The sequence below is a fragment of the Myodes glareolus genome, chromosome 3 (assembly GCF_982192425.1).
Source record: "Myodes glareolus chromosome 3, mMyoGla1.1, whole genome shotgun sequence".
NCBI lineage: Eukaryota > Metazoa > Chordata > Mammalia > Rodentia > Cricetidae > Myodes > Myodes glareolus.
Genome location: NC_142028.1, coordinates 7,744,435 through 7,766,864, shown reverse-complemented (window position 1 = coordinate 7,766,864; position 22,430 = coordinate 7,744,435). Strand labels below are relative to the sequence as shown.

Here is a 22,430-nt window from a genome sequence, read left to right as displayed (position 1 = left end):
CTTTTTACAAACGACAGCCAGAATGTGCTCCCCCCGCCCCTCTGTCTCTCTCTCCTTCTCCTTCCCTCCCTCTCTCTTTCTATCTCTTCCCCCCTCTCTTGGGGAATCATGTACATAGAATGTTCGAGGACAACCTTTGGTGATTTTCCTCAGGAGTCGCCCACTTAGTTATTAGAGATAGGGTCTTTCACTGGTCTGGAACTCAGCAAGAATCTGGGCCTGTTTTTACACACCCACACACACTCCCCCCCCACACACACACATACACACAAAATCAGAACTGGAATTATCAGTGTGCCACCACACCCTGCTTCTACTAAAAATATTATTTTGTATATATTCTCTGAACAATGTATTTTGACCATGCCCAGCACCACTGCCTCTGCCCAGCTCATCCTAATGTCCCTAACTCTGTGCCTCTCCCAACTTCAGTGTGATGTCAGTAATAATCCCGAGTTAGACTAGTGCGTACACGCATGGCTGCGGGCCCGTGCACCGCACGCCCAGCTTCTCACAGGAGTGATGGAGACGGACCTCAGCCCCGCCACGCTTACACGACAAGCCTGGTACCAACTGAGCCCTCTTCCCAGGCCCACAATCATGTTTAAAATCAACAATCTTTCCTCAGTAATTTCCTTGTCATTGCTTTCATGACTGGGGGGAAAAAACAACTTCACAAGCTCCTCCACGAGACAGTTCCTGCCTCACCCGTCCTCCTCCCACACAAACACAGCCTTTCTTTACTGCAGTCACGGTGACCTGTTAGTTCGGACATAGCACAGGCGTTTTAGAGAACCGTTTCCAGTGTGGAGACATGCTCGCCACAGAGCAAGAACGGAGATCAGAGGGCAACTTTCAGGTCATGTAGTTTGCTCAGGAAATGCTTCCACCCACGGAACAACTTGAGGCCCATATTCCAAGCTTTCCCCTGCTTCAGAGCTGTTTTCTCTGCTCCCTGCTCTTTCTCCTCCATATTCTCGCAGAAGCAGCCGGAATTTTCTACTCTCCGCTACAGCCCCAAATTCACTCTTGGGGGAAAGTTCTGGGACTTACAAAACAAGCAGAACTACCGTGGGTCTTCTCCGCGCATTCTCCACAGGCATTCTCCCAGGACAGCCCGTGGTAGTGAGAGCTTGGAAGGCATTTCGACCCCTGCATCCTCCCTGGGAGGTGCTCCACCAGTTGGGCCAGCCTGTGCCAACCTTCTTCAGCTGCCACTCACCACTTAATAGCTTGCCCCTGAATTCTATTAGATCATTGATTGTTACTGATTGCACACCTTAGTTCAACATGGAAATAACTCAAAATATAAGATGAGAATGAACATTTTCATGGGACAAAACTGACTGCTTTGCACAGGATAAAAACATTTTTTATAGGAACTTTAGAAATCTCTATGGAATCACACAATTTCAGAAATTAGAATCCTGTTTTAAAAAAAACTAGTAACTTTTTTAGATTTCTTGTCCAATGCCTTTGTGCTCTTTTGCCATTTCTAGTAACTCAGGAGTAAAAATGTCTGAATTTATATTCTGGGTCAGGGCTCCCTACCCAAGATGACCGCATAGTGATCCAAAAGAACCCATAGCTGATTCTGATATCGACACATTTATCAATGCTGATATCAACGCATTGACAAACAAGGACACTAATCAATCAAAGAGGCACATGTTCACACTCCAACGTGTAACGCATGTTGCACTTCTTCAATGTCCTACGCTTTAGGGGTTTTTAAGTATCCCAGAGAGGAAAGCGCCTTGGCGCGTGTCACGTGAGGAGCTGAATGGCCTCCATTTCCCTCAATACATTGCAAGCTTCATGATGGAGCAATCAAATCTTCTTTGCTCAACATTGCAACCTCATTACTCAATTCACAGTGACAAAAACATTATGGATTGAAGAACTGAATCCCAGTAAAACTGACTTGAATGAGGAATCAATAGTTAATGAATGGATCATAGGTCGGGCGTGGGCTGCAGCTCAATAGTAGAGTGCTTGCCTAGTATATAGGAAGCCCTGGGTTCAATCCCCAGTAAAAAATAAATGGGGAGTTATGATGGTGCCAAAACAACATTGTTTATATTAAGATGATTATTATTAACTTCATATGGTTATAAAAACATTAAGAATAAACATGGGTATGGTTGCCCATAATCTTTTCATAATCTTTTTTTTGTGAAGACTATATGTTCTTTACCCAATAATGGAAAGATCATTTGTGTAATATAAAAAAGAAAGTTAATTTTTATTTATTTAAAATAACATTATGTAGCATAACAAGGTTTCTGCCTTTTAACCTATGAACTATATTTAAGATTAAATGATTAACTTTCCCCAGGGAACCCAGCCATGATTACCATATCCTTATAAAGACAGCTACATGCCGTTTCCTAACCCACGCTCCTCATTTCTCCCCCTGTAATGAAAAGCACTAACAATGCTCTATTGAATCTCTTCCTTCCAAGAAATTCAAAGCAACCAGTATCTTCTGAAGAGGGACTGTTAAATGTAAAAATGGGAACATAACTGAAATGAATTTTTATTGACAAAATAAAAGGATGTTAATAGGAAACTAAGCCCTTCGGAGCTCAGGCACAAGACGACTCTGTGTGATTCTTATAAAGCACGCTGAGTTTTACCAGGAAAAAACTTGTAAACAGTTAAAATTCCAAAAAAGCCAGGGGGGACTTATTATATTTATGGAAGGTTTTTGTCTTTTTCAGCTCCTCAGTCACGGAGATGACATGAACAAAGATCACTTCTAATTACTGCACTTAGCTGATTTACAAATTGATGAATCTGAGGGGAAAAAAACAAGCAACACAAGAACATTCAAAAGCATTTAGGACACGAGGCAGGATGTGGGTCATAAATTAGAGCCAGATATACAGAGGAATAATGGTGTCAGTGTGGCCCCAACCTTCTAGTCAATTAGGAGGAATTGCTAAAGACTCCGAAACGTTAAGTCATTATGACCCTGGCTAGCACACGCATATAAACACATGCACACACACGCCTACACGCCCACACGCCCACAGACACACATACACTCTTTCCATGGTTTTTAAATACATTAAAACATTGAAACTATATTCCCAAACCTTCTCTTATTTTTTTTTCTTATTTGCTTCTTAACCCTGGAGCCAATAAAGCCTTGTTTAAATGGTTGCATTGGTTAAACTCAAGGCTGCCAGGCTAGTTTACCCACTGTATCCCCATTTGAAATAGAATGTGTGCTCTGAAAATCTACGCCCCCCCCCCCCCGGTCTCCATTGTGGGATCAAAAGGGAAAAGAACCTCTGTTGGAGTGCTGCCATAAAATACTTTGAATCTTGGGGGCTGGGGAGATGGCACAGTTGGTAAGGTGGGCCGGGTTAGGATCCCCAGTTCCCACATAAAAACAAAAGTCAGGAATGGCAGCCAAGTGTGTGATATGATCCCATCCCTGGGGGGAGGGGAAAGAGAGGATCTCTGGGGCTGCATGTCAGTCAGTCGAGATCAACTGATGAACTCCAGGTTCGGTGAGAGACCCTGTCTCAAAAACTAAGGTGGAAGGGCTGAAGGAATTACTAGTGACTAAGAGCTCTTGATGGTCTTCCAGAAGACCCACGTTCAGTTCCCAACAGCCACACGGTGGCTCACAACCCCCTGTAACTCCAATTCCAGGGGATTCAAGATCCAGTTCTCTCTCCTACCCCTGTAAGTACCAAGTACATACACGGTGTGCACATACATGCAGGCAAAATACCCAAACACACAAAATGTTTGAAAATGTGGGGCACAATTAAGGAAGACATACAAGATCAACCTCTGGACTGCACACAGATGCACACGTGAACGTGTATATACATAAAGCACACAAACAATAAAGTTTTACAGCTTTTGTTTGCATTTCTTGTTTTATGTGTATTCTTCATTCCATTTAGTGATTTCTAGTGTGTGTGTTTGTGTGTGTGTATGTGTGTGTGTGTGTGTGTGTGTGTGTGTGTGTGTACTGGGAGGAGTTGAGATAGTGTCTAATGTAATGTATGGCTGGTCGAGAGAGAGAGAGAGAGAGAGAGAGAGAGAGAGAGAGAGAGAGAGAGAGAGAGAGAACCACAGAGAATAGTGTTACTAAGATGCCATTGAGAGCCCTGAACCCCAGGTCCTTGCTTCCAGACTAGTTATCATTTACTTACTACTGGGCAACAAATCTACCCCCCCCTTCCGGTTCACCGGGACACCATCACTGCCGTCTTCTGAGACAAGGCAATCAGCTTCCTTACATTTAACTTCAGTGTCTTTATTGCTTCAAATCATGAACTCTCTCTGAGGCCAGAAATCCAAAATGATCCTAAGATTTTTATTTTATCAGAGGTACAGTGCCACACATCTGCAATCCAGCACTCAGGAGGCCGAGGCAGGAGAATTACAGGTTTGAGACTAGCCTAAGCTACACAGTGAAATCCTGGCAAAGAGAACAGGAGCTAAGGATGTAGGCCAGCAACAGAGCTCTTGCCTATATGAGCATCACCATTAGTTTTATTCCCAACACAGTCATAGGAAAGTGTAGAAGAAGGGAAGGAGTGGGGGAGGGGCAGAAGGAGGGACGAAAGGAGAGAGGAGTGAGGGTCAGGGGAAGGAGGGACAAACTGTTAGGGATTCAGTTGTTTTTTACATTTAATTTCCAGGGAGACCTTCACATTTGATCTCACCCTCCATTCACTTTGTTCTTCTCACCCCTCCCAGGCAGTGTCCCCAATAGCTCCCCAAATCTCACTGTAACGAAGCTACGGTCACAGATGGTCTCCTGGGGACTCAGATATGACAGCTCATCACACCTACCATGTAAACTGAACTTTGTCATCTGCAGTGCCCTGGATGCAATGTGACTATAGGAGCAATGCATGCACCTAAAGAACATGTGTAAGCATGCAGGCAGGCAACAGAGAGAAAACCCCTTGTCCCTACATGTCACCAAATACTCAAAGACAGCCACCATTTGGCCTGGCAGTTAGGGGCTATAGTCACCCTGTCAGTCACTGGTTCATTCACTCAACCACACAAGATGCTCCTCATGCCATTCCCTTCAAACAGGAAGTCACTGGATATGGTCCAGGGAAAGATGGCCTTGACCTGACACCACCTCGTGCCAGCCTGTTCCTTAACAGTGCCTCACCTCTGCCGGAGCCAACCCACCTGTTGTTTCACAGATACCCTGCTGGATCTCACCCCCAAGATCGTTTACAGACACTAATCTGCCTGCAGGGAACAGGCTCCCACTTGGCGAGAGCAACACCATTCCCTTCTTCAGCTGAGCTCAGCCCCTTATGGTGGCAGGTTCCGGGGACTGGTAATCTCACACACAAACAGTAACGGGACAGACACGCTGAAGAAAGTTTAAGAAAATATCTGGCTGGAAGCTGATGAATTTATTGTTGCTTGGCCCCAACAATGTGAACTTTTACCAGTAACACACTTTTCATCCGCCATGGCCAACTGCTCACGAGTTGGCTATCCAAGACACTGTGAGAGGGCTGAGACACCATAAGCAACTCAAAGAAGCCCAAACAGTTCTATTTAAAAGACGTGTCTAATATTCTTGGCAGAAGATGTATGTTTCGTCGAATGTTACTGAAGGATAAAATTGTATCAGGGCAACACAAGAGAAAGAATGTGTGGCTCGGGGGAGGAGAGGCAAGGGGCAGGAGGAGAGATGGGAGGAAGGAGTGCATAGTGTCTGACCCTTGGTTAAAGCCAAAGAAAACACGGGAAGAGCATTCTGTTGAAAAATGAAACACCGGAAGGTGAGGAGAGAATGGTGGTCAGTGGAACGGGACCCTGTTCTATCACACGGTCCTGGGTTTCCAGTCTACATCTTACCTAACATGCATTCATACATGTGTCTGATAGCGAACTACTGCAGGAGCTGCCTTACAAACACCCACCCCCAGCCTTTCTTTAGCGCTCTAGGGTCTTTCCAGCCAGGTCTTACTCTCCATCACTCTGTCTCCCTGAGCTAGCAGGTAGCTCCTGTGACTATTCTTGCAGGCTGCACCCAGATTTGTTGATATTTGTAGCCCTGGAAACAATGATACATCAGTGTAAATACAAATTTGAGTTCCAATAGGCAAGAGCAGCCTTGATACACACAGGCACAACCGTTAAACGTCATCTCACAGTGAAACTCGCAGCAGGCCAGAGGCAGCGTTTTTCCCACCGTGCGCTCACCCTCTCATGAGTTCCTTGGGGCCACTTTGTGCTGCATGTAGATGAGGAAGCACAGACTGAGAGCTCTGCTTCTCAGCCAGAGAGAGAGCAAGAAGGGCTGGGAGACGGCCTGGACAGTGTCCCACATGACATGTAAGCATTAGGACCTGAGTTTGAGGCCTAGCGTATGTGTATGTAAACAAGACAGGCTTACACGTGCACTCATCATCCTGGTGTGTGGCAGTGGAGATGGGCAGATCCTAGGACCTTGATGGCCAGCCTGGCCTAACTTAACTGGTGAGCTCTGGCCAATGAGAGAGGGCCTGTCTCAAAAAACAAACAACAAAAACAGCTCCTTAGGAATGACACCAAGATTGCCCCCTGCTCTAAATAGTCATGAATTAATACCTGCACTTACACCAAAGGAGGGAAGAATGGGGAGAGAGAATGGAGGAGAAAGGGAGAGATGGAGGGTGAGGGAGGAGAAAACTGAGGTAAAGGAAGATCCAAGAAAGAAGGACATTATTAAACTGTGCGTCAGAGTCCACAGAACAAGCATCTTCTGGAAAAAAGACATGTCCACAATACTACTATGACACAGGTCAATGTGTGTCCCCCATGGGCTTCCTATTGCTGTGATAAAAAGCCAAGACCAAAAGCAATTTGGGAAGGAAAGAATCCCTTTGGTCTTGTGCACTTCCACCCCAGTCCTTCACTGAGGAAACTCAAGGCAGGAGCCCATACAGAGGCCATGGAGGAGTGCTGCTTACTATTGCTCTCAGGGCTTGCTCAGCCTGCTCTTACAACACTCAGCCCCACCTGCCCAGGGGAAGCACGGCCTACAGTGGGCGGGGCCCTTTCATGTCAATAATCAATCAAGAAAAAACCCTACAGACTTGCCAGCAGACCAACCTGAGGGAGGCATTTTCTCACCTGAGATTTCCTCTTCCCAGAGGCCCCTAATTGTCTCAAGCCAGCAAAAATCTAACTAGAGTGTGTGTCAAATGCCGTAAAACCACAGGGAAGAAATCTTCAGCGCCTGCATTCTGTGAGGTTGTTTGGGAAAGGGTAAATTTTAATTCAGAAACCAAAGGATGGGCAGGATTTCAGGTTAGTATAGGAGAGGAATAGAGTGAGGCCAAAACTGTGAACATGAAGATATGCGTCCACGGTGAGGGATTCCATTGGGCTTCTGGTGTAGGTGGACTAATGGGTACAGGCAGGTAGTCTGAAATTTGGGGCATGCCTCCATCCCTCGTGGTCTGGATACCATCTTTCTCTTGTCAAAGGTGGTGTCATCGCTTCCTTCTAGTTCGCCCTAATCCACCCTGCGTCTTCAGCGTGGTCTGTAGAAAATAGGCAGGAATGCTAAAGATGTCTTGAGACTACTCTGTGTTTCTCGTCACTCTTACTACAAAGACTTTCTAACATACCTGGGATGCTCCCAAGTCGGATCGGAGGATTTGGCTTCGTCTTTTAGCCTTCTCCCTCTACTCCATGCAGCCTCGAGCATTCCAGGGAGATGCCCCTTCCCCTCTTTCTTCAGACCCTTTGAGCAACCGTACACTACCTTCTGCCTCGAATGCTTTTCTCTCCTCTTCTTTGTACTGTATTAACGACTGTCTTTCATTTGTGACTTCCTATAGCAAAATGTCTTCCTTACAACCTTCGAATATACCGATTGTCTCCCTTCCATCTGCTATATATCCTTCTTCGAAGTGCACAATACAAAGTTCTAAGTGATGGCCATTATCTGATTTTGGTTTTTCTTCCCCAGTAGACTAGCGATTCCTCGGGTACAGATCAGTACCTTTCTACACACTACTGATTCTCCGGCATTAGCATGGTAACTACCTCATAGGAGGCGCTCAGTGAAGGTATGTTGGTTACTGAATGAAGGTAAGGGCAGAGAAATGGTGATTAAAAAGCCAAATCATGGAGCAGGGTAGATTGGAAAGTTGAATCCATTGATGGAAGGGTTTGAAGCAGATGGAGAAAACAGGCACTCTGGAAGAAGTCCCCAGGAATTTGGGAGTCAAGAGTGACTTAAGAACAGTGGCCACACCTCCAAGCCAGGTTGTGGTGAAGGGCTTAGAAGGCTGCCAACGGTCTGGGGAGGGAGCTGCAAAACTGTGTGCAGCGTGGAGCAGATCGGCAGCAAATTGAAGGGAAGGTTTCCAACAAGCCCACAAAGATAGACAAGGAGAACTAAGTTGCAGAGACCCTCAAAAAAAATAAAAACCTAAGAAGTGTTAGATCCATCCACATGTAGCAAGCACGCAGCGCTTTGAGGTTTTAAGAAAGGGGCAACATGACCCAAATAGCACATCAGGAAGATCAGCCTGACAGTAGTACATAGAGCACAGTGCAGTGGGAAACACTGGGCTAGGCAGGAAAACACTGGGCTAGGCAGATCCCTGAGGGTGCTGGGGGAAAGGGAGGGGCAAATGTGGGCATCCTCCTGAGGGAGCTCTTTCTGAGGCTGAAGATACATTTGCTATATCACAGTGGGTAAAAGCCAGGCTCCAGAACCAGGCCTCTGTAGGTTCGAGTCCCAGCTAGACTATGGTGACCATGCTGCTTCCGGCAAGCTCAGGTTCCTTATCTGGAAAACAGACAGCTTCTGTATATGATGGAGGTCACCAGGAAGCCTCAAACAAACAAAAAACAAACAAACAAAAACAGCTGCTTAGCAAAATGCCTAGGGATGGTTCCTGATCAACCACCACCAGCAAGGCAAGCAGCACAGGGCCACAGTGCACCAGGGAGATGTCGTCCTGTTTCCAGAAGATAGCCATCTACATCCTGAAGACTTCACTCCACCTGGCTTCTGCCTCCCGGATTTTTATAACCCACTTCTGGCTTCTGCTCTGGATTCACGCCAGAGCCAATCTCTGCTGGCTCTTTCAGGTCTTTATTCTCCGGACTGCTGGAGGCTTTTCTAAACTTTTGCCTTTGACATTCAGTTCCAGCCTGCCCCCATGCCCCAGTGCCACCCCCTAAGGCAGTCCTAAATACCATGCACCCCGACAAGCCCTCGGTGCCTAAATACACCACTTTTCCTCCTCCCGAGAGACATCGGAAAGAGAAGTGGGAAGCAAGTACAGTGTGAAGCTTGGTTTGTAAGAGTTAATAGAGATTATTTTTTTTTTCTCTCCAAGGATAGGTAATAGCGTGAGATTCCGAAATTAAGCACAGCAGGAGGAAGGGGCTGCATAGATTTCACACAGTATCACAGGCCCTGGCAATAAAGCACTTTTAAAAATGCCTTGTGTTGCTAATTCCTTACACAATCTCCTTTTATTTCCAAAGCAGTGTGTGGGGCTGGAGCTACAAGATGCACGTTGATGCTAATATTATGCTGCTTGGATGAGAGCCATTTTTGTGCTGAAACGCCTGTTAGGTTTAGAATGACGTGTTCGTTACCTTTTCTCCCCCCCCTCCGCCCCCCAGTACATTTTCTAGATGCAACGAATGGCTTCCTCTTCTAGTGGTACTGGTATCGCTTGTGCTGGCATTACCTTGGCAAGGATTCTCCCTTACAGTCTCTGGTTCACCTGTCACTGGGAATGCTGAGACCGGGGACAACTCCCTGGGATGGGTTTCAGTTTCCCCCTGTCCTCACCGCCAAGACACCCCCCTTCACTCATCCACTGAATTCTTCATCATATAATCAATAGTTCAGTCGCACCTTAGACCACCGTGGGTTTGTATAACAGTAAAGAGCAATGTACAACAGCCACCGAGCAAGGTGTGGTTACAGAGAAAATCACCAGATGGAAACCCCACTGCACATGGAGGCCTTAGTCCGCAGATGGCCAAAGAGCCAATCCATTGCTTTCCCTCTATAAAGACACACACCTGTCTTTCCGGTCTGTGGGGGAAGCCCTGTCAATTGGTCACTGAATATTTGTTGAGTGCCGTGATCACATAGAGACCCAAATAGACAAGGTTCCCGTCCTCCTGGAGTCACTGCCATTCTGAGGCTAACAAGCACGGTACCTCGCGTTCGATGTTGTCGCTGATCCCAGCGCTTTGTCTTCTTATTGTAAGAACCGCAGTGGTCTAAGTAAGATCCTGCACTCATCCTATTTCCCTGTGTTCCTCTGCGGCCTCCTCTTGTTTTCTGAAGATCAGCCTCTTCCTAAATAAATATGGTTTCAGTAACCCACAGCCAGCCACGATCTGAAGCAGCAGAGAACTCCGAGAGAAAAACCGACTTTAAAATGGAAGGTTGTGAGGAGAGGCATGAAGGAGTCTCACACCACCGCAACTCCACTATGCCTGGAAGATGCCACATCATTTTGTCTGCTGGATCCACTCTGTGCACGCTACCTGCCAGTCAGTCCCTTCGCCAGCTTGGTTAACAGATGGTCATGGTACTGTAGAGCTTATGTTTGAATGACCCTTCTGGATCACCCAATGCCATACCACAGTGCCTGTGATCCTCAATTTGCTTCATCTCATCACAAGACGGGTGCACACACACACAGTAGGGAGTCTTGAGAAAGGCCACACCCACACGCCTATCTTCTTATAACACTTCCATCTTATTACTGGTTACTGTTGGTACCTACTAGGCCTTATTGACATGAGAAATTTCCTCCTAGTTAGGAACATACAAAAGAAAACAGAAGTACATCTTTAGGTTCGGGTCTAAGACAATTTTAGGCATCTGGGAGATCTTGGACTTTATCCCCAACACACAGAGGGGTTGGATTTACTGTATTTATCACATTCTTCTAGTATTTTCCATATATCACTCTCTCACTCTCTCTACTTTTTATTCATTTGAACAAAACCTACAATGTGACTAGAGCCGTATGGCAGAACACTAGCAGAGCATGCCCAGGGCCTGAATCTGATCCCAGCACTACAAAAGCAAACAGAGAGACACCTTCTGTGTCCTAGAGACTGTACCAAATGTTTGGAAGACAGAGAAGTTAGCCTCCGGTCTTCAGGACTATAGACTCAGTTGTTGGAAAGTCCCTTCAGAGCTAAAGGTGAAAAGGTCACCCACTTTGCCTGACTCTAGACCACCACCTCTCCGTGTCAGGTTCTCCCACTCTTGGCTTCAGCCACACTAGTGGTCTCTGTGTGCGAAATCACTGGAGGTTCTTTACATTTTAATTCAGAACTCAAAGGCCATTGGAGAAAAGTCTTCCTAGCCCTGCAACCCCGGCCCTGCTGTGCCGCACCAATGCTACTATTCTCCCAGCGCCTTACCTAAGGTCCATAAGCTACACGCCCAACTTACTACCAAACTAGATCAATCAGAATGTTATCTCTGGTTCTCAAGTCTTCATGTGCCAAGGAATCACTCGTCATACTTGATAAAAAATAAACCACAGAAGATTCTGGAACTGTATGTCCGGGATGGAACACAAAAGGCTCAATTTTCTTTTTTTTTCTTTTTTTGTTTTGTTTTGTTTTTGAGACAGGGTTTCTCTGTGTAACAGTCCTAGCTGTCCTGGAACTAGGTCTTGTAGACCATGTTGGCCTCGAACTCAGAGAGATCCACCTCCCGAGTGCTGGGATTAAAGGTATGCGCCACCACCACCTGGCTTAAAAGAATCAGTTTTTAATAGATGCCCCAAATAGCTTTCCAGTGGATGAGTGAGTGAACAACATGGAGCTCTCTTTCCTTTTGTGGTCGGTGTTTACGTCTGCAGAAGTGTTACCTACGGGCATAAAACCGTTCTTCTTAGGTAAAGCCTACAAGCATGCCTCTGGGTGCTCCCTGGGTGTTCAGGGCTAATGCATGGAATGGGCGATTAGCAGTGACAGCCGGTGCTCCGGTGTCATGCCTGTTGCTGTGATAAGCACTCTGACAAAGAGAAACATAGGGAACAATGGGCTTTTTTGACTTGCGGCTCATGGTTTCGGCCAGGTCAAGGCAGGAGCTCAAGCACCTGGTCGCAACCCATCCACAGTCAAAAGCATAGAGGAAACGCATTCCTGTTTGTTGTTTATACATAGCCAGCTTTCTTCTCTCTTATCCAGTGCGGTACCCAGCTCGTAAAATGGTGCCACCCACAAGGGGCCGGGTTCTCTCTACATCAATTGAAAATGAAGACAATCCCGCATCGGCATATCTACAGGCCAACCCAGTCAGTGCATCCCTCGGTCAGACTCTCCGCTCAGGTGAGTCTACACTGTAGCAATTGATGGCTAAGCCCAATCACCCCAACTAGTATGTACAAATTACCACTCAGCCCTGGCTTCCCACAGCCTTTCCCATCTGATTCTCCACGACATGGGGGTAGCCAGGAAGCTATCACTAGTGCTCCCACGTGGCAGGGGTCAGGCCCCCAGCAGTGCCTTGATACAGAGCAAGAGCCAGCACATCCAAACCTGATAGACCAAAGTCAGGCTGTGACTCTCCTGCCGATGACGGCTGTGGGAGGTGGGCAGGTCACCTGACCACCTTAGTCTTCTAGGTGGAAAAGGCTGCTAATGGGATATGTGTGACTATCCATGGGAAGCATCCAGCACCAAGTTCAGGGCATGATAAACAGCCCAGGGATGTAAATCCAGCCACTTGTCTGCATGCTTTGCTTTGGTGAGGTCCAAGACTCTGCTTTTACAGAGTGATTTGGTTTGTAAGTCTGTTCACTCAGAGGCTCTGTTCTGTGCCCGTTCTGTTCTAGGTATTGTGCTGGTGCCAAGGAGGTAAGCCCAGCCCTCTAGAAAAGCTTACGGTGTCTTACATTTCCCAGGCTGGCTACTAACTTGCTGTGTAGCCAAAGACATCCTTGAACTTCCGACTCTCCAGCCTTGACTCCACATCACCGGTTCTCTTATTAGAAAGATGCACCACCGTGCCCGGCTTATGCCATGTTGGCAATGGCACCCAGGGCATCTGCGTGCTGAGCAAGCAGTCTACCAGTTGAGGAACATTCTCCAGTTCACATGGGGAGTTCTTTATTTCGCCATGTAGTTACCTCTTTCAAACCAAGCAGGAATGTATCGACCATACCTTTCATTTCCAGCGATACTAACACAATGCAGAGGGGCAGTGGCACCATGGGAATATATACTCTGCAAGACAAGGGCTAAGAAAAGCTAGCACACACTGACACGTAAAGGGAGCTGGGATTTAGCAACATCTGGGTGTCCTGATGAAGTTCCGACAAAGAGTAGCTTCTTTGTGCTTCTTTATCTGCTGAACGAGTTATTTATGTACATAAAACGACCACTTAATTTCCTGGTTGAAGCGGAAAAGACACTGCATTCTGGTAGAAGCCAAGGTTGACTAGGCTCTCCGGGAAAGAGTCAAGGAAGAAAGTTCAAGATGGAATTCTAAGAGACAGTATGCACTTGTTCAGAAATAGTTCCAGTGAAAGAATGAATTAATGAGACTGATCTTGCCAGACACCACGAACGGGATGCCAGCACCAGAGAAGAACGGCACACATCACAAGAGCTGGCATGCAAACCTCAGGCTGCCCCCGATACAACATCAAACAACCCTGGTTCTCAGCAGACCTTGAGAGTCTGCATCAGTTCAAAATCACAAATACAGAAGAACCAGCAAAGCAAGGCATGTGCCCAGGCCCAGAGAAGAGTTTAAATGTACAGGGAGAAGAGGGTGCTGTGGCTCAGTTGGTAAAATGCCTGCTGGGCAAGCAGAGGGACCAGAGTTTGGAGCCCCAGTGCCCAAGCCAAAAGGCAGGCACAGTGGTATGCATCAGCGACCCAACTGCAGAAGGCAGGTGGGTGGGAGCCAGTCTAGACATCAGTGAGCCCGGCCAGGTTCAAGGAGAGATCCTGTCTCACAGTATAAGGGAAGAGCGGCTGGGGATGACTGCAGCAATATTTGACCTCTGCATCATACACCCACATGTGCAAGCAAGCCTGAACAGACATGCGCGCACACACATGCACACAGGCACACAAACACACAGGCACACACACACAGAGACACACGCCAAGAATCAAATCAGTCACTTAGAAAAAGACGCCATCAAAAGCACTGCTAACATTTCCTTCCTCACCCCTTGTTGATGTCCATCTGTCTTTTTAAGCAGAGACCCCACAGCAACCCATGCTCACTCACTGCTGGGGAAAAAACAATGCCATAATTCCAAATAAACAGTCAGTAGCCTGGGCACAGATTTCCCAGAGGAGTGTGAGGAATGTGTCAAAAATTAGCTCCCTTTTCCTGCCTCCCAGCCTCCGCGGATCCTGAGCTTGTCTTCATGCCAGTTTCCCACAGTACAACACAGAGCCACCTAAAAATCTGGGGCAGAAAACAATACATCAGAGCCCCCTAAGAACCCCAGGCCAGGTGGGAGCCTCGTGTCCGGGATCTACTCCTTGGTCTTCACAACGACATCACTCCAGACGATAGCTCCAACGGTCAGGCTACTTGAGTCTAAGAGATGTGGTCGCCGTCCTCCATCACCACCTACCGCCCCACCCCCAACCCCTGACAGCGCCCCCCCCCAGCCCCCATACGGCAACAACTCAATTCTCCATCTGATAAATGTCTTTTTCTCAGATGTTGTTCTCCCGATGGGAGAAAGAAAGACGTGAGGCCTGACCACCAACTCCTCCACAGTTTCTTTTAATTTAAAGTTACAACAGGAGGGAAGAAAAGAGACTTCCTATTAAGAGACAAGTCCCTGAAGGGGCTCTTAGCTGACAATCGAAGGACTGCTCATGGCAGCGATCAAATCTGAGGCAACAAAGTGCTAGTGGTTCTGTGACTCATCCCAGCAGGGGCTGGCGCTGAGGGCCACTTGAGTTCAGCACTTTGTGGCGCTTGCTAGTTGGTTTAGGATCAGTCACGCAGGGGAGCAAAGACTTCGGGAGGTGTTTGAGGCTTGAGATAAAATGCAGCCCAGAGTACATTGCTGCTCCACTGAACAGAAAGCCCACAGAGCTAAGGAAAGGAGAGTTCCCTCCACCTGGCGCTTTGTGGGATGAGTTACCGAGTTACCGGAAGACGGTCAAGGTCAGGTGGTCCGTCTGCTCTGGTGGGTAGAGTCAAAGAGTGCGGGCGGGCGGAAGCACAAGGAAGAAACAGAGCGACTTTTTCAAGGTAAGCCTGAGGACACCTGCTCACACAAACACTGCCTGCCACTTACGTGAAATAGCCCTTGTTTAAATACATTCAGGACCATCTGATACAATGCATCCACACCTGGTGGTTGCATTTTGAGTACGTTTGAAAGGAGCCACGTATTTTGAGCTTTCCTTCTGTGCTGCGCACGGCACAGTGGCTTATGGGTGCACAACCTCGTTTAACCTTGACTAGTAGCACGTTCATTTTACGAAGGACGAAGACAAAACCCCAGGGAATGCAAAGAGTCCGCCATGGTTTCTAGTGGTTGTGTGTTTGATTGGCTTGTTTGGGGCTGATCCTCCTGACCAGACCTAGGGCTACTAAGCTCCAGGCTACGCTGGGTGCCACATAATGGACCCTGTTGCTGGCTCTGTACCACTAAGCACCCAGGCCTGCTGTGGACTCCTCCCTGATCTTGGAGCACGGAGGAAACCGCTGGCACAGCCCTTCCAGACAGTGGTCTCCTCTAGAGATAACTTCTATTTTCAAGCCATTCATGAGCTGTGCTTGTCAGTTGGATGTCTTCCTGCTCAATCCTCCACGTCATCTTTGCGCTCACTCCTTTCTACCTTCAGGAGCCTCTACAAAGAGACCTGCAGCCATAGCCTAGCGCTTTCATTTCCCTTTACATATTTATATAGGATGAAAATGTTAATTACTGAAGAAACACTTACATGAATAAAAGAATTCACACCTGTACCAACTACAACATCTTTAATAAAACCGCATTGTCAATAAGCATATAGAGATGCTAACTGGATTACCAAAGTGTTGATCTCAGCCTTGAGAAAGTGATATTTTTTTTTTCGTCTTGCACTCAAAGAAGTTTACAAAGTAAAGCCTCAAGCATATTTGATCACAAGAAACTAGACTGGTTTGGAAGGGAAAAAAAAGCAGTGCCAACGTTGATTGAGCAACCAGCTCGTGGCAGACCCTCTGCTAGAAATGTCCCGTGTTTTTCCTGGTGCCATCCACATAAGAACACGACAGGTGCCTGAGTAAATGCTGCAGTTGATAGGTGCCTGCTACAGCCCTCTAAGGACTGTTCCGATCCCCGGCACCCATGTACAATTCAGGTGCAGTCACATGTGTCCGGAGCCCTAGTACTCAGTGGGGAGAGGCAAGCAGATACCAAGACTTGCCCAGCAGTCAGTATAGCCCATCCCCGAATGTCAAGTTCAATGAGAGATCCTGTCTCCAACGGTAACATGGAAGGGAATCACAGAAGGTAACCAGTGTTTCTAGCCTACCCCAGCCCCCAGACACAGCTGCACCTCCCTCAGTTCACCAGCACACACAGAAACACAAGAAAGAGGGAGCGACGTAATTACCAGCGTTAGAGGTTAGAAATGGGCACAGAGCCCTGAAGACTCCCGATCTGCAGATAAGGTTTGGCATGAATCACAGACCTGGACTGCAAAGCTCCTCGGCTAATGTGGCGGCATCCTCGGCTTACTGGCTCGCTCCAAATTCCCTACCTCTTTGCTTCACTTTGAACCATATTAAGAACAAAGTTCTTTGGTTTGTCAGAGCATACCAACTAGATGTCAGGCGAGAGTCCTCTAGTCCCCATGGCCACTGCCCTATTGTCCACTATGGACAATGGTGCCATTGCACCATGAAATAGTTAAACATCACTGAGGGCTGAAGGTACAGGCAAATCTTTGGGGGTTGTGTGTGTGTGTGTGTGTCTGATTGGTTCGCTGATTTTGGTTTTGAAACATGAAAAATAGGGAATGCATGACTCTACGTGGAGTTGGAAATCCTACTCAAAATTTCCGGGGCTAGGTTTTCCCTCTACCTTTACCACCATGCTGCCCCTATCCAAAGTCATCGTTAGCTGGAAGTGGGAGGAAAGTTAGTTGCCTCTAAGTTCTAATTTGAAGAGCACTGGAAACTTTGATTTCTCTGTAATCTCCACAGCTCTTTCTCTGAGAAACGGGAAGATCATAACAAATGGGGGTGTGATAATATCATCTAAGCAGAGAATTAAACCATAATGAACTATTTATACCTTTGAATTAATTAGCTTATGAGCCAGAGTTTAAATGGGCCAAATGGGGTAGGAATCTTGGAAGGGCTCATCAAAGCAACCTGGACTGCTGTCAAGGGCCCTTCCTGAAACTCAGGGTCCTCATTAGGAGAGCTTTCAAAAGCACCTACATCAGGCAGCTAAAAGGGTAGGGGCTTAGAGAAAACAACACTGCAAAGATTCCCCTCATAGTTTACGCTTGACCTTAACTCAATTTTAATACCAGGAAATTGCATTTGATGACGTTTATGAAAAAGTAAAAAAGAAATATCGCAATATGGCCTAGCAGCAAGTCCCTAATGTGCCAAGGTGCCTGCTCTCTACCCTCAAGGGGTCTACACCACAAGTCACACGGCAACATCAAAGTTCATTATCTTCAAGCAGAAGGTGAGGCCCTAGCTGCCAAGTTCCATCCTTCATTTGCTCTTCTCTCAATGGTAGTTTCTCAGACAAGTTAAGTCTTGGTTCACCAGAGGAAGTAACTTCTGTACATCCCAAACCCTCATCATACATGGGCACAACTGGTATTTCTGTCACACCAGAGAGAGAATGTGAATAGCCAAGACCCCACTTGTACGTTACAGTCATTAACTGTCCTAGCTGCCCCCCCCCGCCCGCCACGCTCGCCCAAATAGGAAAAGAAATTGCAAGACTGATCATAATTGGATTAAGACCCATAATTCTTTAATTCATTCAGCAAATGGAGGCATTTGGAACAGTTTATTTACAGAGATGTTTAGACAGTTTTGTGTGGTGTTTCTGAAGATAAACCAAAATGCCTTTCTGAAATAAGTTTCAGAGCCCAAATCATTAACATATGAGACTTGAATGTAGACAATTTACAAACGGGTGTTTTTAAACATTGTTTGGAACACAATTGGACTTTTATTTTATTAACTATCTACAAATCTAAGTTCAGGATATAGTTTATAGCTTACGTGAAACAGACAGGCACTTTCTTCACCTCTAAAATAAACCTACATATTTTAAACAACAAATCCCTGTCTAAGAGTACATTTACTTCAGGCCTAGATGAATGGTTTCCAGGTTGCTGTCAGGATCCTAATTATATGCTTTCCTTGACCACTAAAGTTGACCCCATGTTGGATGAATCACGCAGGCTCTGCCAATCAGCCGTATCTCATCAGTCCAAGCCACACTTAGCATCAGTATTCTCAGCGCTTTGAAAGCCATGTTTTCAGGAAATCACGAACCATGAGTTCTTCTACCTCCAGTTTCCCTTCTTGTATCTGCTCTGAACGTACCTTGAAGACCAGGACTGCTTATCAAGCAGAAAAAGGACCAAGCATTTCACAGACGGCACATTCTTGCACGCACATGCACTGTGTCTTATTTTTAAGTGTGCTTCGCAAGAAAACATTTCTGCCAGAGGTCAAGCTCCGTTCTTTGGAAAAGGAAAATTTGAAATCTTTAAACTTATATCTCACTTCAACAAGGACCGAAAGAAAAAAGAAAATGTTATACCTGGCTAAGAACGTCGCTCTTTTCGTGTACCACGTGCTCTGTAAGCCCTAAGAATCTCCACAAAGAATGTCCGTTTTCTCACTCGTTCACAGGACTGTGCATCAGGCTAAACAGGATGCGTGTCTACCTGAGTCAACTAGTGTACCCCAAGAACCTGCTGATTTACCAACTGAGGTTAACAGAGGCGAGTCTTGTATGTATGCAACACACATCCAGCCATGACTGGTTAAGCACAACAACAAAACTAATTCAGTGTTTCTGTGTGAAGAACCAAAGTATCCCTCAGTATCAGAAGCTTCTACTATGTTAGAGCAGATCGGCACTGCCCATCCAAACAGGCTACAGAAAGAAAAGAATTAAAGCCGACAGGAAACAGAAAGCTTCAGAAATGGGATAAGCAGACCACTGGAAAGAGGAGGAGGAAGAAAAAAAGAAATTCCGTCTAGGATGTTACTATATAATTAACACAAACAACTAAATAATTATGCACATCCCTTCCCACCCCCACAATTAAATGTTTTTAAACAACTTTCGTGATGAAAGATCTACCTTTTAGGCAAACAAAAGCCATCCCTAGCAGTTTGAGGATTTGAGACTGGATTGCATCAGTTTCTCAGTGATGCTGGTGATTTTATCTCCCAGAGTTCTGAGGATAAACACTGGATGGCATAATCTCCGAGAGAATTTTGCACGGTGCCCAGGAGAACTTTCGATGTAAGTGCTTAATGTTTTAAATCACTCTGGCTGCATTTATCTAGGCTTTGGCCTGGGAGCTATATTTAAATCAGGAAGAAGCACCCCCTAGAAACCGTGCTCCCTCTATCTGCTTCTACAAACAGGTCCCTCCCCTATCTGCACAAACAGCCATCCTCAGACAGCCGGATTCCTTTAAAATGAGACAGATCAAAATTTAGCGGTTCTGTACAGACTATGAAATCGTCCTCCTTTTAAAAGCTATAAAAGTCAAACTTTGGGCAGGGGAGAACATTTCCGTGTACTTTTAAAAAAAAACATCTGGCCCTTAACCTAATCACTCCTGGCAATCATGCCCCCAGATTCTGGCTTTTCTGATTGAAAACGTCTACAAATCTCCCACCAGCCATTTCATTGGGGTCGTGTGTGTGTGTGTGTGTGTGTGTGTGTGTGTGTGTGTGTGTGTGTGTGTGATACTAGGAGCCATAATTTATGAACACCAAGAAAACAAACCACTGTTGTCTAGCCTGTTTGCAGATTCCCACATTTATTACCCCAAATCCCACAGATTTCCCTCTGCCTTGCCCTTGACTGAAACTGTGCTGAGCAGAAAAGGTTCTCTGGGGAAATCTCTCCTCGTGCCTTTCTTAACAAACCTCTTGCATATCTGGATACTCGGAACATCTCAACTGGGTTACAACAAATTTCAAAACTTTCGTGAGGCAGCAAAGCCAACAGCCACTCAGAGTATCCCGGGTGGCCAGCCCCGAAAGCGTGGGCTCTGCAGTCATACACACACTTCCTCATTTTGACCTGCTTTAGCTGATGAGGGAAGACTGGAAATGAATTCACGTTCCTCACTCTCAACTTAGGCACTGAGACCAGCACCTTCTGAGAGTCAACGCGGGCCAGTTTGCGTATTAATATATTCACTTTGCAAGATGACTATTAAAATATGTGAACCGTGTCCCATGGATCTGAGGCCGGCAGATCGGTAACTCCAAACACTGCTTCAACTTGCTTCCCACCCGCATAAGCCCGCTCCTTACTTCTTACTCCCCGTGGCTGTGCAGCGCCAGCTGAGTGTGACACAGCACGTGAGGGGGCTATACTCTGCACCAAGTGAGGAAGGGGGTTTTAAAGAGAGAGGGAGAGAGAGAAGTTGCAATAAAATGAAAGCTTCCGGTCTCTGAAATGCCTCAAATCCAGAAGGATGAGACTTATTTCTGAGCCTCTGGGAAGGACTGAAGAGGAGTAGAGGGAGAGAGATTGCAGAAAGCGAAACAAAAAGACAAGGGTGAAGGTGACGGGATGGGCTGAGAGTGGTCTTTCTGTTCTAGACAGGCGCAGGGGCTTTGTCCAAGTTCGAGGGTCTGTCCCTTGGAGACGCACAAGGCTAGCCCAGGGCTGATTCCCCTTGCGTTGCTTGCCTCCTGCACCTCGCATCACCGCCACCACTTACAAAACAATACAGGCAACAGGACACGGGTTTTCCAACAGCAGCCCAGATAAAGTTGGCCCAGTCCCACGGATCGCAGCCCCCTCCTTCCCGGAGGGGGGGGGTGACAGCGCCCCCCGCAGCCTCCCCCGCAGCCGGGCCCAGCCCCCTCCCGGGACTTGAGCAAACTCCCGCGCCCCCTCCCTGGTGCTGCGCGGCTTCTCCAGCTGGAGCAGGGCGCCTTGGAGGGCTGCCCGCCACCGGCACCTCCACAGCGGGACGCGCCACAAAGTTAAAACGCTGCGGTTCACGCACCTTACCGGCTCTGGTTAATCGCTCCTCTGACGAGGGATGCGCAGCGGCGGGCGGGGGCCCCGGAGGACCCTGGAGACGGGATGGGGTGGCTCGCCTTTTGCACTCTGTGTGTGTGTCTGTGTCGGGTGTGTTTGTGTGGGGTGTGCGCGCGCGTGTGTGTGTGTGCGCGCCTGTCCCTCTCTCTTTCTCTCTCTCTTCCACCCCCCCACCCCAACCTCTGGCTCCCTCTCTCGCTCTCGGTCTCTGTCTCTCTCTCTCTCTCTCAAGGACGAAGTGAAATCCCTCGGCTGGTCATGAGGCGGCTTCGGAGACAACACAATGCTGGTGCAAATAAATAACAAAAGGCGAAAAAGACAGTGGGAACAATGGGGGAGGCGAGGGCAGCGCTCCAGCCGCCGGTGACCGTGGCCGGCGCGCGCCCCGGGGTGCGGCGGACGGGGGCGGCGCGGCGCGGGGGCCCGGATTGCTGCAGGTCGACCCCCCGAACCTGGGGTCCACCCTGACCTCCTGCCCGCGGCCGCGCGCCCGCATCCGAAGCCCTGGAGCCCCTCACGGTCCTCCTGCTCTGTTGCAGCCCAACCGGCTTGTAAAAAACGCACCGATCACCCACACCGTGCAGGAATTTTTTTTCTTCCCTTTAATCTGCCCTCCACTTAAAGACGAAATGGCAGGAGTGGAAGGAGGCGGGTAGGAGAGGGGAGCTCGCTTCTATTCCTGCGCGATCCTGTCTGGTCAAGTCCCCTTTGTCAACTTCTTCCTCGCCCTGCGCCCACCCACCCACCTCCGTCCCTCATGCGCCCACCCCCCGTGTGCAAACAGGCTTTCACCGGATGGCACGGGGACGCGCGTGGGGGTCTGCGGGTGTCGGTGGAACCTTCTAGGTGGTCAGCAGACCTGTTCGTGTTTTGAAGCCACTACTGACTGCCTTTCAGAAGTCGGGCTCTGCACCTGGGTCCACTTCTGCCTTTTGCGGGCTCTAAGCACCTACCCACTCCTTAGGGGAGAGGGGTAAAAGAAAAGTTTAGAAGCCCTCTGATCTCCACCTCTGAGGTGACTGAATTGGTTGATTCTGTGTGCATTCAGACAAGGGTAAAAAAATATATATATATCTCGAGTGCCCAAGAGCCGGGGGGTTGATATTGAGGGTGGCGAGATGAGGTTGGGCACTGGGTTCCGGAGCTGCGCCACTCGGGAGCGCGAGTTACATC

At 47.6% G+C, this 22,430-nt stretch overlaps 1 protein-coding gene across 2 annotated transcripts in view; it reads right to left on the bottom strand.

Annotated features, from left to right (window-relative positions):
- Window positions 1-21,401, bottom strand: part of Sox5 (SRY-box transcription factor 5) — a 982,978-nt gene extending 961,577 nt beyond the window's left edge. Inside the window, exon 1 of one of the 2 annotated variants that reach the window (XM_048432629.3) lies at window positions 21,223-21,401. The gene's annotated coding sequence lies outside the window, so the exon portion shown is untranslated. The remainder of the gene's footprint in view (window positions 1-21,222) is intronic. The other variant, XM_048432630.3, reaches the window with a different exon arrangement.
- Between the last annotated feature and the right edge of the window lie 1,029 nt (window positions 21,402-22,430).